General features: G+C 38.5%; 1 protein-coding gene across 1 annotated transcript in view; it reads right to left on the bottom strand.

Annotated features, from left to right (window-relative positions):
* The window catches only part of Gpr158 (G protein-coupled receptor 158), a 356,067-nt gene that overhangs the window by 177,978 nt on the left and 163,298 nt on the right, over positions 1-14,791 (bottom strand). The gene's annotated exons all lie outside the window — the stretch shown is intronic.

Genomic DNA, 14,791 nt, shown 5'->3' with positions numbered 1-14,791 from the left:
CTATTTTATCTACCACCGCCAGTTCTTTGTTCATCTCCCAACTAAAAAAGTCATACATTTTCAAGATTAGGAAATCACATGGTAAATTTGGTTCTGAACGTTTCGTGTAACCTAGAGAATGTGCAACTGATGCTCCTCCTTTAGGAGCTGAGAAGATGCCTTTTTTGACTTTTTTTTTTCTCCTTGGGAATGTAGACTATAAACACAGATGCTAACTTAACACAGGATAAAACCTTCCAAATTATATTCCAATACTCATGTAAGATATTCACTTTAGATATCGGTGGTGTTTATTTGAGATATTAAAGTCTAAACCTTCATAGTACATCTTCAGAATGTCAAAAAGAGTGGATGCAGGTTTGGGATTTAGCTCAGTGGTAGAGCGCTTGCCTAGCAAGCACAAGGCCCTGGGTTTGGTCCTCAGCTCCGGGAAAAAAAAAAAAAAAAAAAAAAGAGTGGATGCAGGAAAGCAGCATGTCATACACGAGGCAGGTGTTCTGTGAGCATCCTTCGACAGACATTGAGCTTCCATTTAAGAGTGACAGTCATTTGGTGAGTGAGGATGCACTCACTCCTTGATGACACTCGCTAAGCTGTCTGTTAAGCTTTGCTATAGGTGGGCTGAGGATGTAGCTCTGATGATATGATACTTGCATTGCATACATGAGACCCTGAGTTCAATTGCAGCAGTGCAGGGATTTATTATGGAGCACCCCACACTAACCCTTGATAAGAGTGATCTAAAACAGATGAATACACACAGTTACCAAAAATTTTCTGTGGAATGAAAACCTTCCTATATTTCAAGATTTATTTGTGAATAAATTAAAAATCTGAATAGATTTATAACTTGTAAGGAGATTGAATCAATAATCAAAAATCTCTCAATAAAAAATGTTCCCAGAACCATATGCCATCAGTGGAGAATTCTCTTAATCATTAAGAAACAAATTTGGCTGCTTTATATAAACAATATGAAATAGAAAAAAAATCAAGTTATCTCCTTATAATAACACCAAAAGAGCAAAATAATTACAAATAAAAGTAACAAGTAGGTGGAAAGTTGAATCATTAAAACTATAAACATTGATCAAATTAAATGGTCAGCTCTGAAAAGATACAGATAAGTACCATTACACAGACTGAACAGGTTATATTTATATATATATATAAATATATTCATATATACATAATAACAGTTAATGAAAAAGAGGTCATGAATTTGAAGGGGAACAGAGAAAGATATATAGAAGAGTTTGGAGGGAGAACAGGGAAGGGAGAAATTTGTGATTATAATCTCAAAAAATAAAAAAAGAATATGTTGATATCTGTTATTCACTAGACAATCTGTTTAAGCAGTTTAATATTATTAAAATATTTATGTCATCTAAACTGATGAAAAGATTCAATGCCACCCATATAAAAATTCCCAAAAGTGTTTTCAGCAGATTATGAAAAACTCCAAAACATGTGAGATCTCTACTTTCTCAAAAAGCTACTACAACACTGGGCTGTGCTGTCTTGATTTCCAAACACAGACCCCAGCTATGCAGTGACAGCTAGAACACAGCAGGAAGGCACACTCAGAGTCTGATGGGATGCAGTGAAAGCTGGAAACAAACCCATACACATGATGTCATCTTTGACATGGGCAATGATGGTAGATCAATCTCTTTAACAAATGGTCCTGGAAAAACTGGGCATCTACAAGCAAAGAAATTAAATTAATCAAGCATTTATCTATGATATTATTACAAAACTTGGTTCAAAATGATTAAGATAAAAACATATAGCCTATAACCACAAAACTTCTAGAAGAAAAAAATATAGAAAAATCTTTGTGACATTGGATTTGGAGGTTTTTCTTGAGTACGACCCTCAAAGCCCCACCTGGTTAAAAATAGACAGTGGGGTTCTGGCAGGCTTCAATCAACTGCGTGGCAGAGAAAGCAATCACAAAATGGAAAGGTAATCTACAGAAGAGAAGAAAATATTTGCCAACCATGTATGCTTTGTTATGCAATGAAGCTACCATACAATATATGTAAGTGAGAGCAGAATAAAAAGTTTGAGGTAGTAAGGATTCATGATGCTATGTTTTCTGAAACAAAATTAGAGTGCTTTTTGGTTGTTATTGTTGTCCAAGGGCTTTTTTATTTGGCAGTATTTATTTAATCAACTAGATTTTTTTAAAATCAGCACCCACCGCAGCAAAAAGAAGGCCACAAGCCATCCAGCCAAAAATAGGCAAAAATCCTTAAACAGGCATTTCTCTGAAGTTATGCAAACAGCAAACAAGCAGATGAAATGATGTTCAACATCCCTAATCATAAGAGAGACATAATCAAACCAACAGTGAAGTAACACTTCATATCCAACATTAAAGTCACTGTCAGATAGTGGGAAACATTTATGAATGAGAGAAAACTAGAAACTTGTGTGCTCTTAGTGGGAAGATTAACCAGGGCTGCTACAATGGAAAACAAATGAAGTTTCCTTTAAGAATGAAAAGCTGAATTGTGGTATCTTGAAATCCTACTTCTGCATGTGTACACAAGGGAAGTGAAAGCAGTATATCAATGAAGCATTTGCAAACCCATGTTCACAGTGGCATTACTCATGTTAGCCAGAATGAAATTCACCCGAATGTCCATCAATGGATAAATAGCTAAAGAAAAGTGTCATGTATAAATAACAGACGATATTCAGACGAGAAAGGAAGGAAATGCTATCATTTGTCCCAACGTGGCTGAAACTTGAGGACATTAACTGAAATAATCTAGAGACAAAATGATAAATGCAACATGATTTCACTCACATATGTTATAGAAGTAAACTCAACTCACAGGAATGGAAAGCAGACTAGTGACTGCCAGCACCCAGTGGGAAGACAGGCAACATGGAGTTGTTTGGAGGCATAGAGATTCAACTTGCAAGATGAAAACTATCTAGAGAATAGTTAGATGATGTTCTGTGAACACATCTGCTGAACCATTCACTCACTCTAGGATAAGATGGTTATATTTAATGAATTTAAACATGTTTTAAATGGTTTAGAACAAAGTGGTCTCGCATTCTCCAGGATGAGTACCTTCTAGGTCATACTGTAAGTGGCTGACATGTAATATTCACCTCACAAGTCAGGCTGTCAACTCCTGGTCAACAGAACCGCAGCACAAACATGGCCAGCCTAACAGACATGACTGTTTCTGTGTAGCCGAATACTAAGCGCAGAGATGTCTAATGTGAAAGTTAGACTGAGGTATATACAAGCCTTATTTAGCATTTAACAGAAATAACACTTGTGGGTAAGACTCACATTTACTAGCAATTCTGAAGAAAAACTAATCTGGAGTGCAAAGAGGAAGCAAAAAAAAATGGAACAAAATAAAGTTTAAGTAACTCCCAGTCCTTCGTAAAATGGACATTGGATGCCTTTTACTTATTTATTACTTTTTTTTTTTTTTTTGCTTTGGCATTTTAAAAGTGTAACCCAGGGTTGGGGATTTAGCTCAGTGGTAGAGCGCTTGCCTAGCAAGCACAAGGCCCTGGGTTCGGTCCTCAAATCTGGCAAAAAAAAATGTAACCCATTGCCTGTCTTCTCTGACTTGAATGTACACATGTCTCTTCAGGATTCCAAATCACAGAGCAGTAGAAGTGAATTATGCTGACATACTTTAATAAGCCCCAGAGCTCCTGCAGCCATCTGGCCATTTTCTCCAACACTACGGAGCACAGACACTTGTGTTTTTGGAGTCCTTAGCTCTTACAGTTCTGAGCTACCAGCTATTATACATTAATCTTGAAAGGACTTTACCTCTATACATGCTCTCCTCCTGTGTTATGGTTATAATTCCCGGTATAAATGGGAGCTGGTTTACCACACATACAAAGAGAAATGGAGATGAATAATAATGTATGTACTAAAAGAACAAATAGTTAACATCCCCTATGTGTTTACTGTACACCAAACACTGTTCTAAGTGCAGCACAAGTCCCAGCTCACACCCACAGAGGGCCCACTACTATCTCTACTTTGAAAATAAGACCAAAGTGCAGAATACTAAAGTTCCCAAAGCAACACAGTCAGCATGTGGCAAGGCTGGACCTTGTCCAGGGCCCTTCTCCACAGAGAGCAAGGACTGCTCGGCAGGAAGTGCAGCTGGCGGTGAGCTGTATTCCATAAAGGAACAGCTGGCACTAGCACATGGTAGCTCTAACATCTGTTTTGATTGTTCCAAAGCTTTATTTTTCTGTTTTTCTTGGTTTCAGACAGTATTCGATTCTAAATCGATCCGTTCGTTCCTAGTGCAGAATTCCTCAACTTGGATCTTCAGAAATAAATTTTCCCTTGGTCAAAGCCATACAAGGAAAGTGTTTGTTCTCTGTCTAGATTTTCTGAACATAGAAGCCTGGGTTTGGGAGGATGGTTTGGTGGGTAAGCTCTGAATTAGGTCTCCAGCATCCATGCATCAGCCAGGTGGGGCTATGGCACCTCTAAGCCCAGCGATGGAGATGGGGGTGGGGCAAAGACAGGATTGTTGGAGCTTGCTGATGTGCATGCTAGCTCTAAGTTCAATGAGACACCCTTCCTCAAAGAGATAAAGCAGAGAGTGACAGAGCAGGGCATCCAAAGTCCTCCTCTGCCTTATGCATGCATGCCCACATATACTGTGATATATATCACACAAACATACATTGCACACATACATATATGTAACACACACACACACACACACACACACACACACACACACACATTTATCATACCACACAACAAAAGACCCTTTTTGTCTCTGATACACCTCAAGGCCTGTTCACACATCCAGAATCCCAAACTAGTCAAACAAACTCAGCAACGGACACACACACAGCAGTGAGCACTGACCTAGCAATCGAGCCTAACGCAGCAATGGATGCTGGTGCAGCAAAGGAAGCTTATATAGCAGTGGGAGCCAGAGCAGCCGTGAAAGCTGCTGCAGAGATGGAAGCAGCAGGGTTTCCATGGTAGCCAATGTTGTACCTTTCCCCCCACTCTTGAATGGCAAATACTGAGTTCGCTGCTTTGAGAGAAGACTGATCCCCTCCCTTCCAGAAAGTCTCCTGCTGTGCTGAATTTACTAAGCCCTATCCCAGAGCAGATGGTGGGACCACAGATGCTAGAAGAAAGGGAAAGCTTATATAGCAGTAACCTACTCTCCTGGCTTTGAATAGGCGGCTTTGCTTGCCTCCTTGCTTTCAAGTTTGTCTTTGTAGAAAAACTGTAAAACGGTGAATCTGCCTATTTGAAAATGGATTTGCGAGAACGTGTTACTAAAACAGGTCAAGTTATGATGAGAGCCCAGTGGCTTCTTTCCTCCAATAGTTAGCTGTTTGCATAAAGGTAAAGGGAGACTCAGCCACAGAGGGAGTCTGAAAGGCCACTGGGCAATGGTAGGGCACACACCACCATATATGCCTTCACATCATCATCCAGGGAAGCAAGAACCTGTGAACAGCAGACAATGCAGCATGTCACTGGTGAGAAAGAGGACTATGCCTGTTGCTAAAATTCCCTCCTGGGGAAGACATAAGCAAAATCCACCCCTCCTCCCATGGTCCCAAAGACAAACCAAGGTATGATTCCACCAAAGTTCACTTTGGGGAGTCAATGAGTTTACAAGACTTCCTTATAGAGCATCAGTAAGGGGTTACTTACTGGAGTGTGGCAGCTCCCTGAATAAAAGGCAGCACCAAAAAGTCTTTACCAGCAGAGAAGATGGTTTTTCCATAGCTGTCCCCCTCCATAGACAGAGCCCTGCCCCCCCCAGTCTTCCCTAGGCTTTCCTCCAGGCCATGTACAACTGGGGCAGAATTGCATCCAACAGATTGGATGGAGTGACTGTCTACTCATGTGAGGCTGCCATAACCCTACCTACCTTTCTGTGAGGGGGTGTAAACAGTCAACAAGCCCAACTTGGATGATCATATGCAAGTGAGCACAGCTAAACTCCTAAAGAACCAGTTATTTGGCTTGGAAGACAGCCCTGTGCAATACTTTTCACTATCATGCAGTAGCTGCCTAAACTCATTTTAAAACCATAAATGACTAGGACAGGGGGCAGAGATGAAAATGTTTTCAATTATGGACTATTTCAACTTAAAAATAAACTATAGCATAGAACACACACACACACACACACATATCACATCACATCACATCACATCACATCACATCACATCACATCACAAATATGCACATGCAACAGAATGTTCACAGGGTTTGATCCAACTAGGGAAAAGAATGGCATCTCAGAGTGAGGGAATCCAACTTTCCAAATCCATGGGCACCAACAGCCCCAGATACTTGCTAAACATGAATTCTTAATGCCTGTTACTTTTAAAATTGAAATACTTCTCTCCACTACCCCACAAACTCACTGTGTCTCATCCTTACACTGGATAGTCTGTTCCCCTAGGGTAATAGTTCATGAGCAAACCTTCTGTCAGTCCCAAGTTCCTTTCTACTGATCACCTGATTTCTCCACAGGTTTAGCTCTCTGCATCTGTATTTGCCTATGCCCACTCCCTCCTCAGTGCACAGCAGCACTGCCATCATCACCCACCCTCCAGTGAACAGACACTGCCTAAGCCACAGTGTCAAAATGGCAGACACCCTCAGGGGAGGCTTTCTTAACCTCTGGCAGAGGCAGCACAGCTGGCAGTTTTCCTCATCAGACTCTTCCCATGGCTTCCTCCCATCAGATTTTCAATTCCCTTCTCCCTTCCTTTGGTCCTCCTTCAGTCCTGAAGTGATGCTCTTTCTAGCTAACTGGAGATTCCAGAGCCCTGGTCTATATTTTTTTTTTCATTCTACTCTTGGTTTATGTATTATCTTCTATTTTTTGAGTAAGTGTAAAGACCAGCTGAGTAGTTTCAAACTGCAAAGGCCTGGATTAAAAACTTCTCTTCCTTTTACCTCTAACTTTCTATCCTACACAGTGGGAAGTTGACACTTATCTTTGCCGTTCCTGCTATAATGCTCAGAAACCTCTGTAACCACTCTGTGCCATTAGCACAACTGCTTTATTCATGGTTTTTCAAGTTTGCATCCCTTTAAGCATTTCCTATACATTTTCCTTTGTAATTACTCTCAATTTCACAGACTACATAAGGGTTGTTGTTATAAAGGTTAAAATAATAGAGAGTTTCTGGAACACATACTGTAAATGATTTAGTAATTGTATGAACAGTTTAGGATGAGTATATCTTACAACCAAGCAATTGCTTTCAGAAACATATTTGTTGACTAAAATATTCAGAATATTTGTAGAATGAAAGGTATATGAAATTACAATATAATAATAAACATAAGACTAAAAATCATGGAAAGTAAATAATCTATATCATAAATCAATTTAGATCAATCTAAGACAATATTAAGAAACATGCAAGTTGGGGATGGAGAAATGATTCAGTGGAAAAAAGCCCTGGCTGCTCTTAGAGAGGACCTATGTTCAGTTCCCAACACACAAATGGTGGCTCACAACCATCTCTATCTCCAGATCCAGTGTACTCAACACCCTCTTCTGATCTCCATCGATACCAGGCACACATGTAGAACATAGACATCTATGTTGGTGAAATGTGCACAGGCATAAAATGAAAAAGAAAAAGAAAGCTGAAAATTGTAAAAGAATATATATGATTTCCATTTTATTAAACCCAACAAAATTATAAGCTTATAAAGTATGATTAAAAACTTATAAATATGTAAAATAACAACATAAATAAACAATATAAAATTCAGACTTCTGGCTACTTTTTGTTGGGTTAGTGTAAGAACAGGTAGGGGTACACAGTGGATTTCTTTTGTTCCCTATACAATATATTTTGATTATATTCTTTATCTTCACCTAACTCCTCCCAGACCTTCCTCATCCATTCAACTTCATGTTCTTTCTCTCTCTCCTCTCTCAAATAGCAAATTAAAAAATCAACTCAAACAAATTAAAAAGAAAACAATAAAAAAATACCAAAATAATACACACACACACACACACACACACACACACACACACACACACCAAACAAAGAACATGGAGTGTGTTTTGTGTTGGCCAACTGTTCTTGGGTCTACCCTTAAGTATGGTTAATATACCTAGTGACACTTCATTGGAGTAATCTGTTTTTTTTTCCCCAAAAGGTATCAGTTGCAAAGAGCTTCTCGGTTTGCAATGGAATTTTGTGTTTATTTCCTCTTCTCAGTGCTGGGATTTTGTCTGGTTTGAACTCATGCAGGTCTTGTGTACGCTGTCATATATATATATATCCTCTTCTGTCTAAAATGCTGTTTCCTTGGAGCCACATACCACCCTTGACTTTGACGAATCTTTTTGTCTTCTTTCCAATATGTATCTCTGAGCCTTGAGGAGAGGGGTTTGATAAAGACATCTCATTTCGGGCTTAGTGCTCCAAGGTCTCTCACTTCTGCACATTGTTTGGTTGTGGGTCTCTGTGTTAACTCTTATCTACTACAAGAAGTGGCTTCTCTGATTATGGTTGGGAAATGCCCTGCTCTATGGGTACATCAATATGTTACTAGGAATCACTTTATTGCTATGTTCCTTTAACAGAATAACAATGTTTGATTATTTTCCTCTAAGCCTCTTACCTATCTAGTCACAAGTTATTGGCCACTGTAACAATGTGAGGTATGGACCCTATCTCACAGAGTGGGCCTCATATCCAAGCAGAAAGTGGTTGATTTCTCCCATAACATTTGTGCCACTGTTGCATCAATGTATTTTGTAGGCAGGTTACTGTTGTAAGTTTCAGGGTTTGCAGTTGGATGGCATGTAAAGTACCTTCTAGCACCATGAACACTAGTCAGTAGGGGTGAAGATTCAAGTTGGGCACCAGGTTGATGTCTCTATGTTTGTTAATTTTACTAGGTGGTGCCTTCAGCAGGAGTGTCTTGCAGTCAGGTATCAGGGTTAGCCATTATCTTTGGCAATAGCCTGTGATGTATAGCTGGTGGTCTATGGGGCCCCTTTGGCCAATGACTCAACAGATGGAACCATCCCTGACACTGAAGGTTTTATTTGGTTTGGTTGCATAGATGTCTAATTGGGTCATTGTTTGCCCCATTATATGATGACCTCTTTTAATTTCCTTTCAAATACGTACCTATCTTAGGAAGCTTTTAAAGTCATAGGATTCCATATGGCTTTTCAAAAGGGCTTTGGTGTTAACCATCCCTCCCATGTTCCCTCCTTTACACTGCCCTTCCTATTTAATCCTCCTGTTCCAGTTTTGCCTTAATCTCATTATGACACTCTACTATAATTCTCCTTCCTTGGAAGATCCCCTGTATTTAACAGTCTTGTTTGTTAAGCTAGATAGCAGCTAATATATATATATATATATATATATATATATATATATATATATGTATGTATATATAGAGAGAGAGAGAGGGGGGAGGAGGGAGAGGGAGAGAGATACATACAAACATACATACATACATACATACATACATATACATATACATATATGATTAAAGCATTCAAGCACCTAGCATGTAAAAGAACATATTCATGATGTACAGGATGTTATTAAATATAAAAGACATTAAAATTAAACATGACTTGATTAACAAAAGTCATAAAGAAAACAGTCAAATATCAGAATAAGGAAAGGTACCTTAATACATACAATGTAAAAGACTTCATATGTAGATTATCCAAGAACTCTTAAGTATGAATAAAGAAAATAAAAACACCTTACTGTAAAATTGAGCAAAAGCCTTAAATAGAACACATGAGTGGTTAATAAATACATGTAGCATTTTCAATCTCATTAGACATCAGAGAAAAGTAATTATTTTTGTTTTTAAAACAGGGTCTCATGTGGCCCAGACTAGCCTAGAGATCACTATGCAGCTGGCCATGACCTTGAACTCCTGATCCTTCTGTCTCCACTCCCAATGACCATGATTTCATTCATGTACTATCATACCCAGTCGCTTTTAAGTAACAAATACACAATTTAAAAGGTCAAATTTATAAAAGAAGAGAATAGGGCTGGATAGATGGCTCAGCCATTAAAAGCTCACAACCAAAAATATAAAAGAAGACAAGACAGTTAAAAGGGCCTAGGCAGAGGAAATGGGATTATTTGGGAAAATGTTTATCCAAAGGCACAATTTTTCAGTTAGGAGGAATAAATTCACATCTTTAACTTAGCAGACTATTAACATATTCAGCTAACAACAAGGTAACATAAACTTGAAAATGGTTGAAAGGTTTTATATGCTCTCAATGCACAAAAAAAAGTGAGTGATGAAATGGTTATTTTAATTAGCTTGATTTGGTCACTCTATCAAAGCAACATGTTACAAACTATTAATATATAATTTTCAATTAAAACTCAAAAGCTAAGATAACTGATATATCCAACAAAATCAGTAAAACTTAACTGTCAATCTAAATGCAAGTGAGAATATAGAATTTTGTAAAGCCTTAATAATGAACTCACAGATATGTAAATGGATGTCAACTGGAAATGACTTCGACATATCTTTTAAATACAAAAATAACATATGACATTGAGCCTGCTATTCCAGGCCTATAATCCTATCTCCTCAGAAAGCTGAAGCAAAAAGACCACAAATTCAAGAACTTCTTGGGCTACAGTGTGAGTTTCAGTCAGCCTGGACAACTTGGAAAAAAGTCATCTCAAAACAAAAACTCAATCAGGCTAAGAACATAGCCCACTGATGGAGAACCCCCTAGTTCAGTTCCCACTATTGCAAAAAGCTTAACATACAGAAAAAAGATAACATATTCTACTATCCAATTATTTCAAACAGAAGTACATATGTACATATTCAACCAAAAAATGTCTGTATGTATCCAATATAAATACAAATAACTATACTATTAGCACTAAATCCAAACTATAATAAAATGAAATGTTCATCTATATTACAATGGGTAAATAAATTATGCTAGGTCCATATAATAGAGGTATATACAATGAAAATAATCTAGTATTACAAGCAGCAACATGGATGTGTCTCCCAATCACACAAATAATGCAGAATAAATTTCATCATATATTCTGAATTATTTTATTTATAATAAAAACTAAAATGGAAAAATTGTACTATACACTGTTAAAAATCAGAATATTTTCTTAATTGAAAAAATACTGAAGAATTGGTGGGTGGGCAGGGTACACAAAGCTTTTTAAAGTTCTGGAAATTCTTTCCTTATTCCTTGAGCATGGCAGCATCTACATAGGAGTGTCGTGTCTTTGTAACAATTCACTGCACTCCATCCCTACGGCTATGTGCCTTTAGGCAATGTTTTACAACTCATTGGAAAACATAACATTATACTGCAGCCTCCCACGCCCCCAAAATATTTTTAGTTCCTTTCTTCTTTTACCTGTGATATCAATTCTGCTTCTTAAAACTCAGTGGAAAGAATCACAACATAACATCTATTCTAATTTGGGTGACAGAGAAGAGATCCATGTACTAAAATAGAAGGCCACAGCTTCTGGATAATAAAAGCCATTCTACAAACATCACATCAAGCTCAGAATGGATTTGCATGCACTAAATTCTTGGCTGCCTCTCAAGTATTAAGAAAGTGAAGATACATTTGCATATCCCCAGTGAGACTTTGGAGAGTTTTTCAATGTAATTAGCAAATCAGCTCAAGGATAAAGGGCAGAGGGCTAAACCAAAAGGCAAAAACTGTACTGCCTACTAAATGCTACATTAAAACCAAATGCTGTATTTCCAAATGGCAGTTGATTTTCTTTTATTGTGGGCAGAAAATAAAATATTATTTACCATTTTCATAGAAAATCATCTTAATTGGCATAATTACTTTCATTCTCAGATAAAAAAGAATATGAAAAGTATATTTTAAAGACAATTCATTTTGGGATTCTACAAAGAGCTTCAAGATGCTTTTGTCCTGAGCTCACCATCCATACAAAATGTTTTCTTAAGACAGTAAAAAATATATTTAACATACAAAAGGCTTTCAAAATGACAATTGCACACAGAGTTGAAACATTTGTGATTGGCTTCCCTACTGAGCATTAAAGCAGGTTCTTCTAAATAAGTTCTATAGCTAGCATATCCAAAGTCCAGGACTTGCCCCTCCAGTGTGAGCTCTTGAGGATGCTTCCCCTCATGGGCTACACTAAATCTTTGAGCAACAAAGCAAACATTTGTATGGAAATAGAAATTTTAGGGGAAGTAGCTATGTCTCTTTCGTGTTCCTCAAAGCTGTAAGTGAGCAGATCACAGACACATGAAGGGCAATTTGTAAACGGCAAACAGAAAATGTGATCCAATAAAATACCCACGAAATTCATAAAGGTAAGGTATTCAGAACTCTAAGAAACTCTTGAAAGTACCAGTCAGTCTACAAAATCAGAGGGAAAAAAAAAGTCTCCTCAAGGAACATGGGGTCAGTGGCACAAATACAGAGAGGGAATGACTTTTTAAAACAGGGTTAGTTGTTTAAAACTTTTACACAATGTATTTTAATCATATCCACCCAGCCCCCTTTCTCCAGCTCTTCCAAGATCCACCACCCACTTCCCTACCCACCTGAATTTAAACTCTAGTTTTTATTTTTAACCCATCAAGACCAACTTGTGCTGTCCAGGGGCTATATTCTCAGAGAAAACTGACTCTCCCAGCGGCTAACAACTGCCAATAGCCCAGAGGCTAGGTGAGATTTCAAGTTCAATGCCCATCTCAGTGCTGGATATTAATCTGTCTTGGGTTTGCTATTGCTTCTTTAGGAACTGTAGGCCAGTGAGGTCCCATAGATCCCCCAAATAGGCTAATGTCAATGCCAGAACTTGACAGTAAGAGCCTCTTACTGTAGATACCATGTACTTGAGCAACAGTCCATGGGTAAGTTAAGCTGGTGCTGACCTGAAGCTTCATCCACACTGGCCAGCTTTTGTAGTAGTGGACGCGTCTATGCAAACTACTGGAGGAGCAAAGTCATCATCAGTCACACCCAGGTGTGAACCCTGTGAGCTACAGTGATGAGTGGCCTGTCAAGACACACCTATTGGTGCAATAGTGGTGTGAACATCATGGAGTGAGCAACCATTTCTGAGAGGGAGCAGCTTTAAAGCCCCCTATGAAGATGGGACTGCCAGGCATTCACATGTGTGTGAGCTCTACCAAAGTGCTATCCATTTTTATTTTGAAAATTTAGAAGGAGAAGAGAGGGGAAAAGAAGAGGAAGCAGACAGCAGGGGCAAAGCAGGAGAGAACCAGAGAAACAGGAAGGAAGAGAGGACATAATTGAAAAGGTTATAACCCCAAATATATTTTATATATCTGTCCCATAAATGATAAACTCCAATAAAGTCAGTAAAAGCCTATTTGAACTAGTAAACTCATCAAGGATACAAAATGATAAGGGAAAAAAATCCACTAAAATACCAGCAAAAAGAGTGAAAACTTAGAAACAAATTCAACAGAATAATTTCAAAACTTGGACTTTTAAAACCATAAATCATTGTTAGAAAACTAAGACCTAAACAAATGAGTCCTCCTATATTTATGAGTTAAAATAATCAATATTCTTGCAAGCATGCCAGTGTGTGTGTGTGCACATATGTGTATGTGTGTGCACATATGTGTATGTGTGCATGAGTGTATTGTGGGGAAATCTGTGTATATGTGTGTGGGCAGGTATGTACATGTGTGTATGTGTGCATTATATGTACGTATGTGTGCATGTATGGTGTATGTGTGTATAGTATGTATATATGTATGCCCACATGTGTGCAGGTACATGGTATATGTATTGTATATGTATGTGTGTGTTATATGCATGTGTGTGTGGTGTGTATACGTGTGCAGTGTGTGTGCACATATGTGTATGCATGTGTTATATGTACAGTGAGTATCCATGTATATGTATGTGTGTGTACACGTATATGTGTTATATTGTGATATATGTCTGTGTGTATGTGTGGTATATGTGCATGTGTACATGTATGTGTATGTGTGTATTTGGTGCTGAGGGTTGAACAGAGGGTCTTATGAGTTCTAGGCAAATTATTTACTACTGAGAAATACCCTCAATCTAAACACTGTCTTAAAACCTCAATACTACTCAGATTAATCCCCTATAGGCTGTTCCTTCTTAGGCATTGTTCACAAGGAGGGAGGAAAGCAAACCCAGCTCGGCCTGTTGCGCGTGGCTGTGAGCTGACCCAGTTACAGCATATAACCACAGTTTTAGATGTTTAATTTAGAACTTGCCTGCCTTGTAAACTCTGTAAAACTACACATAATGCCCACTAGCCAATGAGAATATCTATACTATGCCCCAGGAACTATCTTGCCTTCCCCTCTGATGAAATATATCCATAACTTTCACCGTGCACAAAATAATCAATCCAGAGTTGATAAGAAAAATTAATGTAAAGCCTGAAATGTTGAAAGTGCTACAGGAAAGTATAAGGAAAACACACTCATTACCCAGCCCCCAACTCCAGCGGGCATTCCCTGGGAACCCAGAGGGCCAGGGAAGCAAGTAGGCTAGGAGATCTCTGCCTTTTCCTCTTCTCCCCTAAATCCATTTCCCCTAGTCCCATGCCCAGCATTGTAGCATACCACCAGTTGCAGACTCTTCTCCTGCCTTGCCACCACCTGCAGTGGATCACATAGATCTTCCCCTCCAAAATTCCTTCCCCCCAACTCATCCCATTATCCCATCCCCCAAGTCCAGCAGCAGGCATTTCCTAGGAACCC

This window comes from Onychomys torridus, chromosome 5, assembly GCF_903995425.1.
Source record: "Onychomys torridus chromosome 5, mOncTor1.1, whole genome shotgun sequence".
NCBI classification, from domain to species: Eukaryota; Metazoa; Chordata; class Mammalia; order Rodentia; family Cricetidae; genus Onychomys; species Onychomys torridus.
This window is presented reverse-complemented; position numbering and strand designations above follow the sequence as displayed.